At 35.3% G+C, this 20954-nt stretch overlaps 1 protein-coding gene and 1 non-coding gene across 4 annotated transcripts in view; one reads left to right on the top strand and one right to left on the bottom strand.

Annotated features, from left to right (window-relative positions):
* The window catches only part of LOC105478785 (lin-28 homolog B), a 132265-nt gene that overhangs the window by 22505 nt on the left and 88806 nt on the right, over positions 1–20954 (bottom strand). The window lies entirely within an intron of this gene.
* LOC112426092 (U6 spliceosomal RNA) lies at positions 3149–3257 on the top strand. Its single transcript, XR_003017366.1, has one exon. It is a non-coding gene; the product is annotated as a U6 spliceosomal RNA (small nuclear RNA).

The raw sequence follows: 20954 nt of genomic DNA on the forward strand, positions 1-20954 counted from the left end.
AACATGAATGCAATGAATCTGCTGTTAATGCAGTTTCAAAGCACATGAAGCAAACACTGTTAGCACTCATAGAAGAAACAGAGAAATCCACAATCATAGTTGAAATTTAACATTCCTTTCCAGTAACAAGTAAGTTTATGAGTGCACACACACACGCGCGCCATAAAGACATCGATTTGGGCTACACTATCAACCACCATTATCTAATTAACACTATAGAACCATGCAGTCAACATCGGCAGAATATTCATTCTTTGCAGGTGCACATGAGCCACTGTCTAGGATAGAACATACCTTGGGACAAAAAAGTCAGTAAATTTCACAACATGAAAATCTTACAGAATACACACATTTTCTGACCACAACAGAATTAAGTTAGAAATAAATAAGATATATAGAAATTCCAAAATATTTTAATAATACAATATACTTTTAAATAACACTTAGATCAAAGAAGAAATCACAAGGAAAATAAAAATGAAAACAAAATAAAATTTGCGAAATGCAGCTAAAGCAGTGTTTAGGGGAAAATTTAAAAGTTTATCTGTTTATGTTAGAAAAGAAGGTTTAAAAATCAATGGTCTAAGTTTTTACCTAAAGAAGCTAGAAAAAGAGAAAAATAAACCAAAAGTAAATAAAGTAAATTAAGTAATTAAGAGCAGAAACCAATGAAATAGAAAACAATATAAAAAAATTAACAAAGCCAAAAATTGGCTGGAAAGGATTAATAAAAATGAATAAACTCCTAGTTAGAATGATCAAGAAACAAGAGAGAAGAAATCAATTGCCATTATAAGCAATGAAAAAGGGAATATTGGTATGTGTCTTGTAGTCATTAAGAGAACATAAAGGAATATTATAAACAATTTTATGCCAAAGCATTCCACAGCTTACATAAAAAGGACTCGTTCCTTAAAGAAACAAAACATAAGAAAACTGATCTTCAATGCAGCAGTATTGGAAAGCAGGGCCTAATAGGAAGTATTTGGGTCATGGGGGCACTGTCCTTATGAATGGATTAATGTTATTATCCTGGAAATGGGTTCATTCTTATAGGAATGGGTTCCCTGTAAAAGGACAAGTTTGGTATCCTTTTCTCCCTTTGCTCTCCCATCATGATACAGCAAGAGGGCACTTGCCACATGCCTGCCAGCCTCCAAAACTGTGAGCCAATAAAATTTTTTTTCATTATAAATTACCTAATCAGTGGTATTCTTTTATAGTAGCACAAAATAGACTAAGACACCATCTCACCAAGAATAAAATCAAACTTCATAAACCATGGTCTACATGACCCTGCCAATTTCTCAGCCCTAATCTTGGACCTCTCTTCTCATCAATCAATTCACTCAGTCATACTGGCTGGCCTGCCACTCCTCAAACATGCTCAATTCATTAATGCCTCAGAATCTTTGCACAGGTTTTCCTTTTGAATAAAAATCACTTCCCCCAGAACTTTACAAGGCTTGTTCCCTTACTTCATTCATGTCTCTGCTCAGCTGTCACCTCTTCAGGCATTTCCTGATCACTTAATCTAAAACATTCCAACTATTACTCTGTCCTCTTACCCTGCTATAATTTTCTTCACAGCATTTATCACTACCTGACATCACATTATATACATTTATTAATAAATCTGTTTTTACTTATTTGCCTCACATTCTAAAATCTGTGCTCCAGGACAGCAAGACCCTTGTATGTCCCATTCTCTGCTCCAACTTCATTGCCTAGAACAGTACCTGGTCCATGGCAGGTACTCAACAAAAATTGGTAAAATGAAAGAATTTACAGATGAGAAACTAGATAGAGGAAAAGATAACTGCCCAGGGTTATTACAACTACTTTAATAAATATTAACTAAGTAGTACTTAGTACTCATGACACAGTAGTGAATAAGGCAGATCAGGTCCTTGTTCTCATGGAGATTACACTTCAAAAGAACTCAGATTATAGGTCTTTCTATTGCAGACATTTCTTTGAAACTTAAAAAAAAAAAAAAAAAATCCCTGGAGAAGGAAAGCAAGCTAATATACAACATTCCTCAGCAATTCAATTACAACCAGTTGTCCCAGCTTTTTCTTTTTCTGTCTTTTTTTTTGAGATGGAGTCTCACTCTGTCGCCCAGGCTGGAGTGCAATGGCGTGATCTCAGCTCAATGCAACCTCCACATCCCAGGTTCAAATGAGTCTCCTGCCTCACCCTCCTGAGTAACTGGGATTACAGGTGCGTGCCACCATGCCTGGTTAATTTTTGTATTTTTAGTAGAGATAGGGTTTCACCATGTTGGCCAGGCTGGTCTTGATCTCCTGACCTTGTGATCCACCCGACTGGGCCTTCCAAAGTGCTGGGATTACAGGCATGAGCCACTGTGCCCAGCCCTCAGCTTTTTCTTTTACTCATTATTTACTTTTTTTTCCTTTTAGATATATTTACTTATTAGTCTACATGAATCCTATATACCATTTCTTTTCTTTCTTTTTTTAAATCTAAGGTCTTGCTTTGTTGTCTAGGCTGGTCTCAAACTCCTGGTCTCAAGCGATCCTCCCACCTCAGCTTCCCAAAGTGCTGGGATTACAGCCACGAGCCACCACTCCTAGCCCTATATACCTTTTAAAGCATCATTTGTAAAACACAGTCTTACATTTTATATCGTGTCTTGAACTTCCTAATAAAACCAAGTACCGAAATCAACATTTCTCAGAGATTTTGGTGATCTGTCTAAAAGAAAAAGAATTTTAAAGAAAATTTATGAGGCCATTCATTGTCCTGATAATAAAAAAATATACAGTGATTTAAAAACATTGTAAAATCATTTAGTATTAGTTACAATTACTAACTATAAAAATGCCACATGAAAAAATAGAACAAAAACCATATAGTGATGAAAGAAGATGGGTTTTAATTTTTAAAAAGGTGTTATTAGATAAGCACATTATGTACTGATCACTTGGAGAGTCATGGTAAAGTTCACAGTTCTGAGTTCTGGCAAGGTTTTCCTCAGCATCCTACCAACTGGACTTTGAAAAGCAGCCTAACCATGCACTACAGCACACCCAGACTTCCTTCCTAAGGCAAAAAATGAGTAACTGGTTTAGCATTGTCCAAGTGTGTATAGATATGGTTAACTTTTTTAATGTACAGTGAGTGGGTGCTTGCTTTGCCAGCACATATACTAAAGTTGGAACAATACAGACAAGATTAGTATGGCCCCTATACAAGAATGACATACAGGGCTGGGCATGGTGGCTCACACCTATAATCCCAGCAGTTTGGGAGGCTGAGGCAGGTGGATCACTTGAGGTCAGGAGTTCGACACCAGCCTCGCCAACATGGTGAAACCCCGTCTCTACTAAAAATACAAAGGTGGTGCATGTCTTTATCCCAGCTACTCGGGAGGCTGAGGGAGGAGAATCACTTGAACCCAGGAGGCAAAGGTTGCAGTAAACCAATATTGTGTCCCTGCACTCCAGTCTGGGTGACAAGAGCGAGACTCCATCTCAAAAAAAAAAAAAAATGACATACAAATTTATGAAGTATTCCATATTAAATAATAACAATTATTATTATTAAATAAATAAAGTGAATGGATTTAGGAATACTCAGGATTTAAACAGGCTTACCTACATAAAATATACATAGAATAAAAAGAAAATAGTGCCTTCAGGTATTTCTGAAACTTTTCTTAATCTATGATGTGATTATTTACCTGCTGCTTCTATTACTGCTCCTAACAGTTTAGTGTTAGACTATTCATAGCACATATACTTGTAGCTATAAATGTCATATGCATTTTTTTTTAAGAGATAGGGTCGGCCAGGCGTGGTGGCTCACGCCTGTAATCCCAGCACTTTGGGAGGCCGACGCAGGCAGATCATGAGGTCAGGAGATCGAAACCATCCTGGTTAACATGGTGAAATCCCATCTCTACTAAAAATACAAAAAATTAGCTGGGCGTGGTAGTGGGCGCCTGTAGTCCCAGCTACTCGGGAGACTGAGGCAGGAGAATGGTGTGAACCCGGGAGGCAGAGCTTGCAGTGAGCCGAGATCGCGCCACTGCACCCCAGCCTGGGTGACAGAGTAAGACTGTCTCAAAAACAAACAAACAAAACAACAACAACAACAACAAAGAGATAGGGTCACACTACATTGCCTGAGCTGGTCTCGAACTCCTGGGCTCAAGTGTTCCTCCCATCTCAGCTTGCCAAGTAGCTGAGATTATATATGTGAGTCATTGCACTTGATCCAAAAATTCCAACAACTAGAAATACAACTTTAAAATGTTACCATTAAGATAATTTCCATTGGGTGTAACGTACACTATTCGGGCAACAGGTACATTGCCTGAATGTAGTCAGGCTTCACTACTATACCATGTAGTCAGGCTTCACTACTATACCATGTAACCAAAAGCCACTTGTACCCCTGAAACTACTGAAATGGAAAATATTTTTAAAACTAAAATAGTAATTTCCAATGACTATATTAAATCAATTTTTAGAGCATGAAAAAAATTAGATCAAGTCATATGAAATAGTTTATCAGCTATCATTAGATTTGTATCTTCACTGTGGGAATTGAAATTTCTATTTATAGTACTATACTTTGGATTTACAAACTGCAAAACTGGGATTCCTGTACTACAAGTATTTCGTGAATAAAACAATTTGAATTCCTATCAACATACCAATGAGAGTTGATAATGATGGGAAGAAAGTGATTTTCAACTTCATCTTTAAAAATAAATGAAAATGGCTATAATAATACCTCAGAACAGTAATAAAGGGAGATTTATTTACTTCTGGAGGAATTAAAAGGTATTACAAAAATACAGAAATTAAAACTAGTGGGAGAAAGAGTAGGACAAGCTGTAAAAGTAGAGAGCCCTGAAACATACATATTAGCAGTAACACAAGGAAGAAATCATCAAATAACAGAAGAACTTTCACTAATCAACAGAGTTCAACAAGAGATGCTGAGTAAGGGGGAATTTAAAACAGAGCTTCTTAATCTTTCTATAAAGTAACAAATAAAATTTTTGATGGATTTAAAAATTAATACAAGGAAAACAGGAAAAATGTAATTATTTGATCACTGAATAGGTAAAACACAAAGGCAGAAACAAAATGGAAAAACAATAAAATGGATATACCACAAATTATCATAGAGGATACAGTTATTATTATTTGTGGGTAAAAATATTTCATACCTTGAAAACTATGAATATATTGAAAAACTATTAAAAATCAACAAAAGAGCCAGGTGCAGCACTTTGGGAGGCTGTAATCCCAGCACTTTGGGAGGCTGAGGAGGGCAGATTGCTTGAACTCAGGAGTTTGAGACTAGCCTAGGCAACATGGTAAAACCCCATCTCTACCAAAAATACAAAAATTAGCAGGGCATGGTGGTGCACACCTGTATTCCCAGCTACATAAGTGGCTCGGGCAGGATAATTGCTTGAACCCAGGAGGGGAGGCGGCAGTAAGCTGAGATCCTGCCACTGCACTCCAGCTTGGGTGACAGAGTGAGACCCTGTCTCTAAAAAACAAAACAAAAAAAAACCAACAAAAGAAGTTTTTAAAGTAACTGGTTAAAAATTATCAATCTTATTAAGTTTATAAAACTAAAAGGAGGAAAGATTTCATTTTTAATAGTATATACACACACACACAGACAAACATATCCCAGGATAGGCTTCATACTGAGCTTAGTTTTACTCATGTTTTCTTTTATACTAACTCTGTATAGTTTTAGGTTTTTTGTTTGTTTGTTTTTTGTTTTTCTTCCGAGACAGAGTGTCTCACTCTGTTGCTCTCGAGTAGCTGGGACTACAGGCGTGCGCCACCATGCCCGGCTAATTTTTGTAATTTTAGTAAAGATGGGGTTTCACCATGTTTGCCAGGCTGGTCTCAAACTCCTGACCTCAAGGGATCCACCTGCCTCAGCCTCCCAAAGTGCTGGGATTATAGGCGTGAGCCATCGCACCTGGCCAGTTTCAGTTTTCTTCATTTAGATTCTGTGTATCTCTCATTAAACTTTATTCCTAGGTATTTTCACTCTTTTGTTCCTTTGGCAAATGGAATATATTCTTCCAGTGAGCAGAGGACAGTTCAGAGGTTCTTTCCTTGGTTATCCATCCTTGAGCCCCCATCTCCCATAGTAGAGGGGCTGGGCTTTGATAGTTTGCTTACTGTCAGCTCACAAGAGCAGAAATCACAAATCACTTCCATAAATCAGAGGTTTGTCTCTGTTTAAAAGAGGCTAAAAGTCACCTCTGTACTCACGTTAAGGGAAGAAAAACCACAACGAGAGGGGAGAAAAACTCCAGTATTTCATAGGGACAAAGTAACCTGAGCAAGAGAACTGCATTTTTAGAAAACCTGGCTCCCACTGACATCTGAAGAGAATTTTTAACATAAACCAGTTTAGGACAGAAAAGAAGGCTCTCTGGAACTAAAAACATGATCTCAAATTTTGAAACTAACTAGAAAAAAATAAAAAAAAACAGTGAAAGAAGACAGTCACATCTGAGAAGTCAGTCGATGTTCTAGAAGAACTCAAATGTTCAAAATAATGATCTTACAAAAGAAAGCAAGACAATAGATGAAAATGCTGAGAAAAGACATGAAACTTTAGGAGCACTAATAGCTATATAACCAGATTTCCAGGAGAAAAGGAAGAAAATAAAGAAACATATAAACAAATAACACAGGAAAATTCTAAACACATGAAGAAAGGAATATTTAGTACAGGTGACACTGTTTTTGTAGCAAGGCCTTCCAGTGAAGGAAGTGGTATATTAACTTAGATTATAGTACAAGCTCATTGTCTTCTTGAAAACCAGTAACAGTTTACAGACTCCTCCTCTGTAATCCAGTGCTATTTTACGTCTATCAGTTATTTTTGTCTACCCCCTCATTCAGTGCCTCTACTCATAATGGCACTTTTTCTACTGGAGAATCCTTTTTCCCCTACTTTTAATCCTTGTGGTTTAGATGGGGGTGGGAGTTCACCTGACTCCCCAGCATAGAGTGGGCAAATGATTCATGTCTAGCAAATCAGATTATTCACATTCTAGGCTCGATCAACAAAATTAATTCTGAACTTCTGAAAGAATTGCTGGGAATTCTATCCCTCTTGGCAGTAGGATTGAGCACTCAAATCCAGATATATCTGAACTATTTTAATTCCTGGAATTATAAACTATGTGATTCAACAAATTTCTTCCCACATCACCCTCCCACGCCAAGCCAAGGGATCTCAAACTTAGAGTATATCAAAATTACCCAGAGGTTTGTTGGAAAAAAGAAGAAAAAAAAAAAAACAATAGTTGAGCTCAACACCCCAGGTTAAGTCTAAGGTCAGGCCTTCGAGTGTGCATTTTAAACAAGATCCCATGTGATGCTAATGCTGGTCCAAAAATGACACTGAGAACAACTACCTTCAGCCACGATGAGTTCATTTGTGTAACTTGCACCTGAAAGACTTATGACCAATATACCTCCAGTTAGATGATAAACAACAACCCTTTAACAGCACTGGATTTCAGAGTAGCCAGCACAGTGAAAATCAAAACTAAGTATCAAATTATCTAGAAAATAACAAAAACACCTAGAACTTCATACTGAAACCTGTGCAAATCAATTAAGTTTTTCCTAAAAGAACATTTATGGTCTGAAATCCTTATTACCTATAAAAATAAACATTGAAGATAAATTAAGCATCCAACTTATGAAAATAGAAAAAAAAAAAAACAAAATTAACAAGACATACAAGTGAGATTTGAAAGAAACAAAAAACACACAAAATTGTAGATAGAATAAAAGGTAATTATTTGAAAAGGTAAACTCATGAGATGCCTAAATGAGAAAAAAATAAAAACATAAAACATTAGGAATTATTAAAATCCAATTGTAGGCCAGGTGTGGTGGCTCACACCTGTAATCCCAGCACTCTGGGAGGCTGAGGCGGGAGGATTGCTTGAGCACAGGAGTTCAAGAACAGCCTGGGCAACATGGTGAAACCCTGTCTCTACTAAAAAAAAAAAATTATTGGTTGTGTCGGTGTGTGCCTGTAATCCAAGCTGCTCAGGAGGCTGAGGTGGGAGAATCACCTGAGCCCAGGAGATCAAGGCTGCAGTGAGCCAAGATTCCACCACTGTGCTCCAGCCTGGGCAACCAGAGTGCGTATCTCTCTCAAAAAAAAAAAAAAAAAAAAAAAAAAAAATCCAATTGCATATAAGGAGGAAATTTAAATAAGAAAATCTTATTTCAAATTTTTGCACAAATTAGAAAATCCAATGGAAGTAAATAACTTATTAGTAAAATATACCAAATCTGATCTAAAAGGAAACAGAAAACTAATAGATATGAGAAAGCTCTGGACAATTTTTTTTAACTACAAAATGTGAAGGGCTTTGGTGTTTATAGCTTAGTTCTATTACCTTTTAAAGTTGTGGGCTTTAAATTATTTTGATCATGCACACTTATTAGTAAGAATTTTTTTTGAATACCTATCCCACTATATGTATATTTGTGTGTATTTATATATCAGGTACATAATAGTATACATTACAAAACATAAAAATAAAAGGTATAAAGTAAATAAATATAAACACAAGTTGTGATGTTTTTCCCATGAAAGAAATCTATTATTCATCACTTGAGAGGAGACTACTACTTAAATTCTTATTATGTTAAACTATATAGCAACACAGAGACAGAAAACTCACTAATTCATGAGACTAGAATAATCTTAACAAACTTACTAAAACTTGAAGAGGAAAGTACACAAAAAGTCCTAGTTCATGTATGACTGATAAATATTATGAAACTGAATAAGCAAATAATGACTAAAAAGGGTCTCACTTCCCCACAGAAATGTAAGAATGCTTTAACTTCACAAAATCTATAGATGTAACTCACTTTATCAATATACTAGAAAATTACAAAATTATGTCAAGAGATGCTGAAAACATTTTTGATATAATAATTTAGCAGCCATCCACGGTTAAAAACTCTGAGTAAACGAGAAGAAAAAGAAAGCAATTTAAACATGATTATTTACTGAAAAATAATAGCAAACATCAAACTAAACTTGAAATATTAAAGCCATTTTTATTAAATTGGAAGACAGAATGCTTGCTGTCATCAGCATCATTCAACACTGCTTAGGAAGTTCAAGTGTATTCCTAAGAAAAGAAAAGAAAATAATAGGTATAATTCTTGGAGAAGAGACAAAACTTTCCCCTAAATTTTTACACAGCTTTTCTCTACAGTATGCAAGAACCATTTAAAACTGAAGAAAAAAAATTCATTCAAAATAGCATCAAAAACTACAATACCTAAAAATAAATATAATAAGGTATGGAATCTATTATATATGAATATCCTACTGAAGGATTCAAAATAATTTGAACAAATGGTTAAATATAATCTGTATACTCCCACAATCCCATTCTCTTCTCTGCCTCTTAAGAGTAAGTACTAGCATGAATTTAGGGTTTATCATGTTTTCACATTTTTGCCACACATGTAAGTATCCATACATAATACAGAATATCATTTGATGGTTTTACAAAATATAGATGGAGTAATATTTCACATACTCTGTGCAACTTACATTTTTATTCAACAATACAGTGGGGTTTTTAAAAAAGGAGTTATCCTTGAGATGTAGCTCTAATATGTTCACTTTAACTGCCATATCATCCTAAGAATATACTATAATTTAAAAATTCTCATTTAGACATTTAGGTTGTTTCTAGTTTTTTGTTACTACAAACAATGCTATAAGTAACATTTTTGTATAATTCTCTTTGTGTGAAAATGACCATGACCCACATTGAGAAAACATTTGGAATCTTGATTCAGTACTCACACAAATACACACACCACAACTCATAAGTTTATGAAACAAGTTACTCTTACTACATGCAATGTACGCTGATGATTTTTATTCTATTTCATTTTTTAAAATTAATAACTCTGGTCATAACCCATCAAATAGATCTCAAAGCCACCAGTGGGTCCCAACCCACAGTTTGAAAAACACTGCCATGGAAAAGTCTACCCAGAAGTGGAGTAAAATGATATGAACAATCTTCCACCAGATATTGCCAAATTGCTCTATGAAGTGGTAGTGTCAAAAATCCCACCAGTATTGTGGAACATTCTTCACAATGCTGGTATTGTCAGACTCTGAAATTTCTGCTCGTCCAACATGAGTGAAATGATGTCTCATTAGGTTAGTAATGCCACACATTTTTTCGGTGAATACTTTTCTTTATGAATTACTGTTTACTTGTTCATTTCTATCAGGCTTTTTTTCTTTTTGATTTGCAGTGCTTTTTGGATATTAATTCTTTATCAATTACATGCATTGCAAATATCTTTTCCCACTCTAAGTTTATTTATATTATTGATGCTACATTGTTTAATGTCAGTTTGGTTATGGCTAGCACCTGTATTTCAGAGAATCTCCTTCTCTGGATGTTTCTGAGGTAGAATCAACCAAAAGAGAAACTTGTACAAGATTTGGAAGTGAAGAAGTCATTATTCTTGGACCTGGTCAGACTTCGTAACAGACACAGACCTGCCCAGCAGGTCCCAGCTGTTATCTCTGGTGCCCTGTGCTCAGCATGTCTTCCCAACTGTTGGCCCTGCTGACCAACAGCAGCCTGCCACTGGTCCACTCGGAGGCAGCAGCTTCCATAGGCCTCTCCAGAAACTCCCTCTTCCAGTTCCCTTTTCATAGTCAGATGTGCCTGGCTTTTGGAATTCCCTGCAAGCTCTGATTTGTAACCCCAGCACAGTGCTTCTGAAGACTGGTTAATGACTATTTCTCTAATCCACTGACTCTTCCATTCCCCTGCAACTCCCACATTACGTATAATGCATACATCCCTAATTTCTATAGATACTTTGAGTGGTTTTATCTGTCTGACTGAAACCTTTGCCTGGTAGAAGATTAAATTTTAGAGCAGCCAATTTTATTAATCTTATCCCTTATGGTTTGTACTGTTTGTACCTTCTTTTAAAAAGATCTTTCCCAAACCTAACATCACAGGAATATATTCTCCTGTATTTCCTTCTAATATTGTAAAGTTTTGCCTTATGTCTTTAAAAATGGTATAAGGTAGGGTCCAATCTTACTCTTTCTCTACAGATAGACAATTTTCCCAGGACCATTTATATATATATATAATGAATTTAATATAAATAAGGTAATCCTATTATTCCAACAAAAAGAAACATCTCTTTATGTGAACAGTTCAAGTTGTAGCTCTTGGTGGGGTGCAGTAGCTCACGTCTGTAATCCCAGCACTTTGGGAGGCCGAGGCAGGCGTATCACTTGAGGTCAGGAGTTTGAGACCAGCCTGGGCAACATGGCAAAACCCAGTCTCTAAAAAAAGATTAAAAAATTAGGGCATGGTGGTGCACACGTGTAGTCCCAGCTACTTGGGAGGCTGAGGTGAAAGGATCACTTGAACTTGAGAGGTGGAGGTTGCAGTGAGCCGAGATTGCACCACCACACTCCAGCCTGGGTAACAGAGTGAGACCCTGTCTCAAAAAAAAAGAAAAGAGAGGGAAGGGGAGAGAAGGGGAGGGGAGGGGAGGAGAGGGGAGAGAAGTGGAGGGGAGGGGAAAAAAGGGGAGGGGAGGGAAGGAGAGAACAGTTGTACCTCTTAATCTGTTATTTTAACCAAATTTCAAAAATTTAAATTCCAATGTGAATTTGGAAGAATCTTTACATAAGCTCTTCAAATTTATTAGAACAGAATCTGACTTGCATATCCTTATTACGTAGAATTTAGAAAGTCTAGCTGGAGACTGCTGAAAACTTTGTGATTCCCCTAGATTGTTACTTGGGTTTGGGATGCAGAACTAGTATTTCAGTGGAAGGATTCAGCAGTGCAAGTAACAAAATTTTCTGTTAATAGTCTTCATCTTGATCAGCTCTTATTCTGTTCACACAGGAACAGATTGGATGTCATAGTTAGCAGATATAAATCATGATAATTGATGTTTACATTTAAGACATTTAAGCATAATTTTTAAAATTTAAGTGACATTAAAATTCACAAGTGATACTCTGAACAATGTCATAATGTTCATTTAAATATCTATATACTTAATATTAGAGGCTAAATTAATTTCCTTTTTAGAACAGATGATCAAATTTCTAAAGTACTACCAAATTATCACAATACCCTTATACTGAAATCATACAATAAATAAATAATCTAACTTCACCAAGGCCACAGTCTAAAGGAAGAAAGCTAAGTTACTTCTTAAATCCATTAATTTCTACTTGAACTATTATTAGACTTGCTTCTGGAACTTTTTTTCTGTAGGCATTATTTTATTATTTATTATGCTGAGACTACAACAGCAATTAGAAAATCAACCTAAAATTCTGATTATTTGCCACTTGGCTTCTGACCATTCCAATAAGGCATCTTGGGAGACCTATGCAGCGCCAAATGAAGCTCAGCTCCACACAATGTCTGGCAGAGGGTGATGAGAATGGCACATTGTCTGCCCGGTCTGAACAGAGGTCACAGCAGGGAGAGCATCTGCTAAGATAATGTGAATGAAGGAAACAACTATAATTGCCTCATTAAGAGATCCCTGGCCAAATAATCACAAGAAGAAAGGACTTGGATAACCATCCTAAAATTAGGCTATAATAAAGAAACTTGGGATAGAATTAAAAATACAGAAGAATTAAGAAGACTTGGGTATTCTATCGGTTTTACTAATTTCCTTAGTCACCATATGGATAACTGAAAATTTGGATGCAATAGTTCAGTTATTCAACTCGAGCCTTTGCCAGTCATTAGTAGGAAACACAAGATGCAAATTCACAGCTGTCCAGGATACAAACAAATGTAAAATAAAGAGTTGTGGGGAATTTCTTACGGGGATCAAAATAGAGAAACTAAGAAGGGATATCTACTGATCTACAGTTCGGAATTACAATGAAAAAAATCACACAACTAAAAGACATAAGGAACATTTTAAAGGGGAAAGACAAAATTTAAAAGAGCAGTCTCAAAAAGGCAAAGGAGAAAAATGAATAAATTGTCTCTGCCTCATCAATTTACCTTCTTTTACTTTCCACCTCCATCTTTTACAACTACTTTTTCCCCAAAAGTCAACATTGTACAATTACAACTAAATCCTCAGTCACTTCATATTATCATATGTATATATTTTATGAAACAGTGTTGATAAATTAAATATTTCATAGTAAAAGCTGAAGTAAATATTTTCCCAATTTATATTTAAATTAAGTATACAAACACACACAAGACTAAAATGTACTGATATTGTGACAAACTATTTTTACATTTCCCAACATTTTGAAGGTAAGCTATGTGAACTTAATTTGTATTATGCAGCTAAAATTTATTACTATATAAATAGTACCTTGAAGTAAATTATAGTTATTAAACTTTTCTGATTCCAACAAACACAATAAAATTAGCTTGTTATAACCATAAGCCAGGTTTAAAATAAGCAAACTATTTGATGACTTTGATGTTTTGCACCCAAAATGTGCTGGCTAATTTTTCCATTCCATTTGCCATTCCAGTCTTTAAACTGCCTTAATCTCCTGCCCTCAGATGTTGACCTTGTAAGAATAGGGGTCATAGGTCAGAATAGACAGACCTCAAAGGATCTGGACTATCAATTCATGCCTGAAAGATTTCTCTGCCACAATAGGAACCTACTAAACAGCAAATTCCTAAATCTAATCACACAAGTATCAGGGTGAAACAGTTATTTATTGGAATTCGCTGATCTACATTTCAAACATCTCTATCATCTAAAAAGCATTTTTATTTTTATTTTGGGAACAGAATCTGGGATATAATACATATAAAATGTAAAATCATTGACATGATTTTTAAAGTAAAACAGATATTCTTTAATAAAATGACACCATAAACCTAAACATGGGTTTTTTTCTGTTTTTAGGAATGCTATGGAGATTTCAAAAATATAATACTAGATTTCCCAAGCATAAAGTACCTGGAAAAATGTCAAATTATACCGAGATAATGACTGGAAGAGGTTATATTGCTGTAGAGGTGGGTGGGAGTAGGGCAGAATTACCACTAGTTAAGTTTTCAGCTTATTTGCCCTAAAACTGAATGAGGACAATAAATAAATATTTTTCTGTTTAATAAACAAATGTGAATTTACAGCACCTCAATAAGGAAGCCTATTAATCCCAAAAACAAAAACTTCATGGCTACTAAAACTTTCTTGCAAATTTAAAGAATTTGAGGCCACAAAATTATGGCTCTGCAAAAATAACTTTACTATCATACATCTCCAGTTTTTTTTTAAAAAAAGGCAAGTTAACTCGTGAGCTAAGAATGAATCAGACATAATTGGTTTCTGTTTCTGTTCACCTTGGTCTTTCTGATCATAAATGATAAATACACTATGATGTACCATTTTAGTACTGATTACAAGGAATGTTAAATTTCACAATCAATTTTTAAATCTAAATAAGGAGCATCTTAAAAATGATAAATTAATGAATTCTTCTAATATGATCAAAGAAATTCTCCATGCTTCCAAGCCAAAAGTAGTCAAACATCTTTTTCTTTTAACAGTCTATTAGCCTTCTTTCTAAACAAAATATATTACCACTTTAACTCATGTAGAAAATCAAAAAGCTTACTCATACTAATGTAGTTATAAAAACTAAATATTGAACAAAATGAAATAAAAGCAGTAGAATGTTTGTATTATTTTCTAAGTTATTTTTAAAAACTCAAGTCAACATCATTACGAATAACACTTCTTGGAATATGTGGTTGGGTCAAAATATATGGAAGGTTAAGAAGAACACAAAAGACAGTCATTACACTAAAAAAATTGGAATTAAAAAAGGAGGTAAAAAAAGAAACCATACAGTTAAAAAATAAAGCTATATGTATACACCCAATATACACACTACATATCCATGCACTTTGTGTTCTTTAAAATTATACACATTTTTATTCACCAAGTATTGAGTATAAACATTTAAACTATATATAAAAAAAATTTCCAGACCAGTCATTTTAGTCTAAATCCTTTTTACATATTTAACATATCTGTTAATATAAACTAAAATTGTATACTTAATTCTATACTACAGGCTGACATGATTATTTCATATAAATAATAGAAATCAACTGTGGCAAAGAAAATAATTCTACCACCCTCACCCACAATTTCATTATGTTGGAAGTCACTCACTTCTTTTTCTTCATAGTAAATTGTATTTGTAAAGAGAACAAAAGGTCCCAAGTATAGGCTAGTTTTATAGAAGAAATATAATGTTTCTTAATGTTTTATTAACAATCTTCACTTTATCATAAAGACAGCTGTATAGAGTTCGTTAAGTTTCTTTACTCTTTTTGTAATGAACATAAGAAAAACTAAATAGAAAAAATAAATCTTAAATTATTTCATTTGAAATGTTAAGAAAACTTTTCAAATGTGGAGGATTTAAAATAACGCAATATTTACTACCTTGTGTAACTAGACAGTAGTAAGTGGACACTAAATTAAGCAGAATTTTAAGAGAGAATAAAATAATCCCATTTTCGTTTATAAACAGTCTACTAATAATTAAAGTGGAATCTTCAAAATTATTTTACTTTTTTTTGCCACAGGGAGTAAGTCTTCACAAAACATGATTCTACCTTATATACAAATATCCAGAATTGAACAAATAATTTCTCAAGTGATGAAATCATATTTGGAATTTGTTAAACGTATTAATTCCATGTAATCAAAACTTCAAAATTTCAATTTTTAACCAAAAATGACAGAAACTGAACTTTCTAATCTAAAAATATTTCAAGAAAAAGGATATTCTTTTCAATAAATGATGCGTGAACAATTCATATTACACATGGCAGAAATGAACCTCTACCTAGGCCTTACACTTTATATAAAAACTAACTCTAAATGGATCATTGATGTAAACAGAAAATGTAAAGATTGATAAATCGTCTTCAAAAACTTTTGTTCTATAAAAGATATATAAGAGATTGAAACGACAAGCCACAGACAGGGTGAAAATATCTGCAAATCATGTATCTGGCAAAAAACTTTGTATCCACAATACATACAAAGAGTTCTTAAAGTACAATAAGAGAACACACAACCCACTAAAAAATGGGCAAAAGATACGAAGAAACAGTTTGTCAGAGAGTATGAGGATGACACAAAAATAAATATAAAGATGCTTAATATCAGTAGCTATCAGGGAAATGAAAATTAAAACCATGATGAGGTATCACCACGCGCCTAACAGAATGTTTAAAAAAAATTTTTTTTTTTTTTTGAGACAGGGTCTTGCTTTCACCCTGGCTAGAGTGCAGTGCCTGATCATGGCCCGCTGCATCTTTGACCTCTCAGGCTCAAGTGATCCTCCCATCTCAGTGCAAGTAGCTGGGACTACAGGGGTGCACCACCATGTCCAGCTAATTTTTTTACTTTTTGCAGTGACAGGGTTTCTCCGTGTTGCCCAGGCTGGGTTCAAACTTCTGGGTTCAAGCAATTCACTGGCCTTGGCCTCCCAAAGTGCTGGTGTTAAAAGGCGTGAGCCACCACACGGGGTCAAAATTTGTAAAAACTGGCATTACCAACTGCTGGCAAACATGGGAGGCAGCTGGAACGCTCACATACCGGTGGTGGGAATGCAAAAGAAAATAATTACTCTGGAAAACAATTTGGCAGTTTTTTATAAAGTTAAACATACATATATGACCTTATTATGCAGCAATCCCACTCCAAAACTGAAAACAAATCTTCACACGTGTGCATAAATGTTTATGGCTGTTCTATTCAAAATGGTCACAACTGGACACCACTCAAATGTCCTTCAATAGATGAATTAGTAAACAGTGTTATAGCTATAAAACGGAATACTATTCAGCAAAAAAGTGAACTACTGATACACTAAACAGCTTGGATGAATTTCAAAGATACTATGCTGAGTGAAAAAATGCAATTTCAAAAGGTTACACACTGTATGACTCCACTTACATGTCATTCAAAAAAACACAAAACTACAGTGAAAGAATAGGTCAGTGGCTGCCAGGGGTTATAGGTGGGGAAGGGGTAACCATTACAGATTAGAGGGAGTCTTTTTGGGGCAATAAACTTTCTGAATCTGGATTATGGTACTGACTACAGGGATGTATATGTATGTTAAAATTCATTTAACTGAATACCAAAAGAAAAAAAGTCAATTTTCTCTTTGGGAGGCTGAGGTGGGTGGATTATGAGGTCAGGAGATCGAGACCATCCTGGCTAACATGGGGAAACCCAGTCTCCACTAAAAAAACACAAAAAATTAGCCGAGCGTGGTGGCGGGTGCCTGTGGTCCTGGCTACTCAGGAGGCTGAGGCAGGAGAATGGCATGAACCCGGGAGGCAGAGCTTGCAGTGAGCTGAGATCGCACCACTGCACTCCAGTCTGGGTGACAGAGCCAGACTCTGTCTCAAAACAAAAAAAAACAAAACAAACAAACAAACAAAAAAAAAACAACAACAAAAACAGAAAAAAGTCAATTTTACTATATGACAATTTAATATTATGTATATATTTATATACAGAAATATACCAATGCTTACTTCCAAATTTAATATAAATTAACTGGAATTCTAGCTTTCTGGTACATCAGCAGACCAAATCAATTATTTAATTCATTATTTTAAATATTTTGTAGCTATAAGGTCAGTATGAAAGTATCTTATACCAGTAACAAAGTACCCAAAAAATGATGAGGACCCATCAAAAGGACACAGAAACCAGCCTGAAGGGGCTCCTACTGGTCAAATCTGGGACATTTGAGCAGTAGAATAAATAATGATGGTTACAGATTATAACTTCCAGAGAAATGCAGAAATCCATGGTTCAGACTAATAATAAAAATTTAAGTTTGATGGTGAATGGGATATTTACATAGTCTTAAAATATCTCCCCACAAAATGCTTATTAAAAAAGGGAAAAGAAGCCACTTTAAATATGTAAGGTGGGCATACATGTTTGGTGGCCATACCATTTTTCCTACCTTTTTGTATTCTAAAAATTTTCATAATAAAAGTCAAAAATAAAATAAAATAGAAGGAAATAAAAATAATCACAGGAAATGTTAGGGAAAAAACAGTGTAACAGAAGTTAATCCAAGAGGCAGGGTGCAGTAGTTCACACCTGCAATCCAAGTGCTTTGGGAGGTTGAGGCGGGCATATCACCTGAGGTCAGGGATTCGAGACCAGCCTGGCCAACATGGTGAAAACCCATCTCTATTAAAAACACAAAATTAGCCAGGCATAGTGGTGCACACCTCTAGTCCCAGCTACTCGGGAGGCTGGGGCAGGAGAATTGCTTGAACCCCGGAGGCAGAGGTTGCAGTGAGCCTAGATCACGCCACTGCACTCCAGACTGGGCGACAAGAGCAAAACTCTGTCTCAAAAAAAAAAAAAAAAAAAGAAAGAAAGAAGAAATTAATTCAAGAGCCTGTTCTTTGAAATATAATACATTATCTTATCAAGAAAAAATAGCAATAGGAAGTAACTAGAGAATGAGAATATTTCATAAGATTTTTAAGGCTGCTTCACGTAATTGTACCAATAAACATAAAATCTGGATCAAAGCACAATTTTATTCTTATTACTAAAATTGTCTCAGGAAATAACCATGAAATAAATCAAAAAAGTTATCAAAGATCTTCGAAGTTTTTTAAACATTTGGGGAGCAAATCATGCTTTGGTAACTGTTCCAGCCATCAACTGACAAAGATCCATTTCTTGCTACCACACTGTCAAATCTTGTTTTTTCATGGTGTCAGTTTCTATGCAGGAGTCTCTATGTTTACGGAATATTATATTGTACGTTGCCTCTACATCATTTTTTAAAAACAAGCAGCACATGGAAAATTGGAATTGCTAATCCTATTGACAAAAATTATGGACACCCTTAGCTTAACAGAAAGTTGGAAATTATTAGATATTAAGTGTGTCAAAGCTTTAATCACAATAAGACACACAGTAAGAGTAAGCGGTTGGAGCAGTTATTCACTTCTGACCACCATCACCTCGTACCTTGCCAGATCAGTAACTCAACTACAATTCTTTGACTCTACTGCAACCCACACCCCTTGTGCTTACTTATCACCTTTTCAATGTCTTCACTCTTTATACCGTTTACATTCTATCATCCATCATTACATTTGCTGCTCTGCATACATCTCCAGTGCCCTTTGTCATTCTCAACTAGGAAAAACCCCAACTCTAGTTAAATCATTTTAATGACTATTTCACAGCTATAGCCATGAAGTCAACAATGGCTGGAGAAAGAACACAATCTTCATGCCCACTATTCTTATGTGGGTCTTTGGCACAGCCTGAAATTCTACCTCTTTTCTATAATATGTTCATTCTTCTATTTTATACGTCTTTCTCGTTAAATTTCCAAACCTACTCTTCTACCATTACTCTCAGTTGATGACTGTGCTTCAAATTCAAAAAAAAAAAACAGCATAAAAAAGAGAAATCTCGCCTTATCCTACCTTCATATCTATCTACCACCTGCATCTGTGTCCATAAGCTATGCCTTTCCTCCAGGTTTGTAAGAATGAACTTTCTGTTATCACATGACCAGCTCCTCCAGTTGTGCTTTAAATCCCAATACTGTCACCCACTCAAGGAAATCACTCCAGTAATTGTTCTCCTCTCTCCTGCATGTTCAATCTTTCCTTTGCACTAGACCATTCCTATGAACATATAAACATGTTATAAGTTCTTCCATTTAGCTACTGCTTTGTTTCTCTCCTCCCATTTATTAAAGAAACACTTCTCAAAAGATTGTATGTACTTGCTGTCTCTGCTTCCTGTTTTCATTCTCTGTATTGAATACAACCCACGAAGGCTTTCACCCCCACCAGTCCATTGAGCCCGTTCTTGTCAACTTCAGACCTCAATAATGACTTTCATGTTGCCAAGTGGTCAAGTTTCAATGGTTATCTTCTTACTTGATCATTTCACCATCAGCACCATTTAACGCACCTGATACCCTTTCTTGAAATATTTTCTTTCCCTGACTTCTGGGACAATATTCTATCTTGATTTCCCTCCTATTTCCCACCTTCTTACTTAGTGCCCTTTGCTGTTCCTCCCTCTTCTTGACTCTTAAATGCTGGAGTGCCCCAGGGCTTAGTCCTCTTCTTGCCTGTGTATACTCACTGTGATGGTGATCTTATTTCCTCTTGCAGCTGTAAATATCATCTTTTTGCTAAATGTTGTCAATTGTTTAACGCCAGTGCTGGAACTCTATATAGTGCATCCATCTGCCTAATATACATTTTCACTTGGATGCGCATTATGTATCTCTAATTAAATGTCTGAAACTATACTTTTGATTTCCTGCTCCTTCTATAGGTTTCCCGTCTTGATAAATCTCCATCTTTCCTGTTGTATAAGTCAAAAAACCTTGGAGTCATCCTGGACTCTTCTCCTCTGATAGTCCACATCTAATCAATCCATCAGTAAACTACATGGTCTCTTCCTTCAAAACATATTGGAATTTTCATTCACCACTTCTACTGCTACTACTTGTCCAAACCACCACTATCTCTTTTCTGTATTATTGGAACTGCTTCTTTACTGGTCTTTCAGCTTCTATCCTTGCCTCTCCACACTGTGTTGTCATCACAGTTGCCAGAATGATACTCTAGAGTAAATCAGATCATGTTACTTTTCGACTTAAAATTTCCCAATGACTTCCTATTTTCTCTAGGATCAAAGTCCTTACAATGGTTGACAAGATCCAATATGAAAAAATGTCCTGCTATCTTATGCTTCAAATCTCAACCTCCACTATTCTCCCTCTCATACTGATTCTAACCCAGAATTGGAAAGTAAAGCATTCTAGAACTA

The sequence above is a fragment of the Macaca nemestrina genome, chromosome 5, assembly GCF_043159975.1.
Source record: "Macaca nemestrina isolate mMacNem1 chromosome 5, mMacNem.hap1, whole genome shotgun sequence".
NCBI lineage: Eukaryota > Metazoa > Chordata > Mammalia > Primates > Cercopithecidae > Macaca > Macaca nemestrina.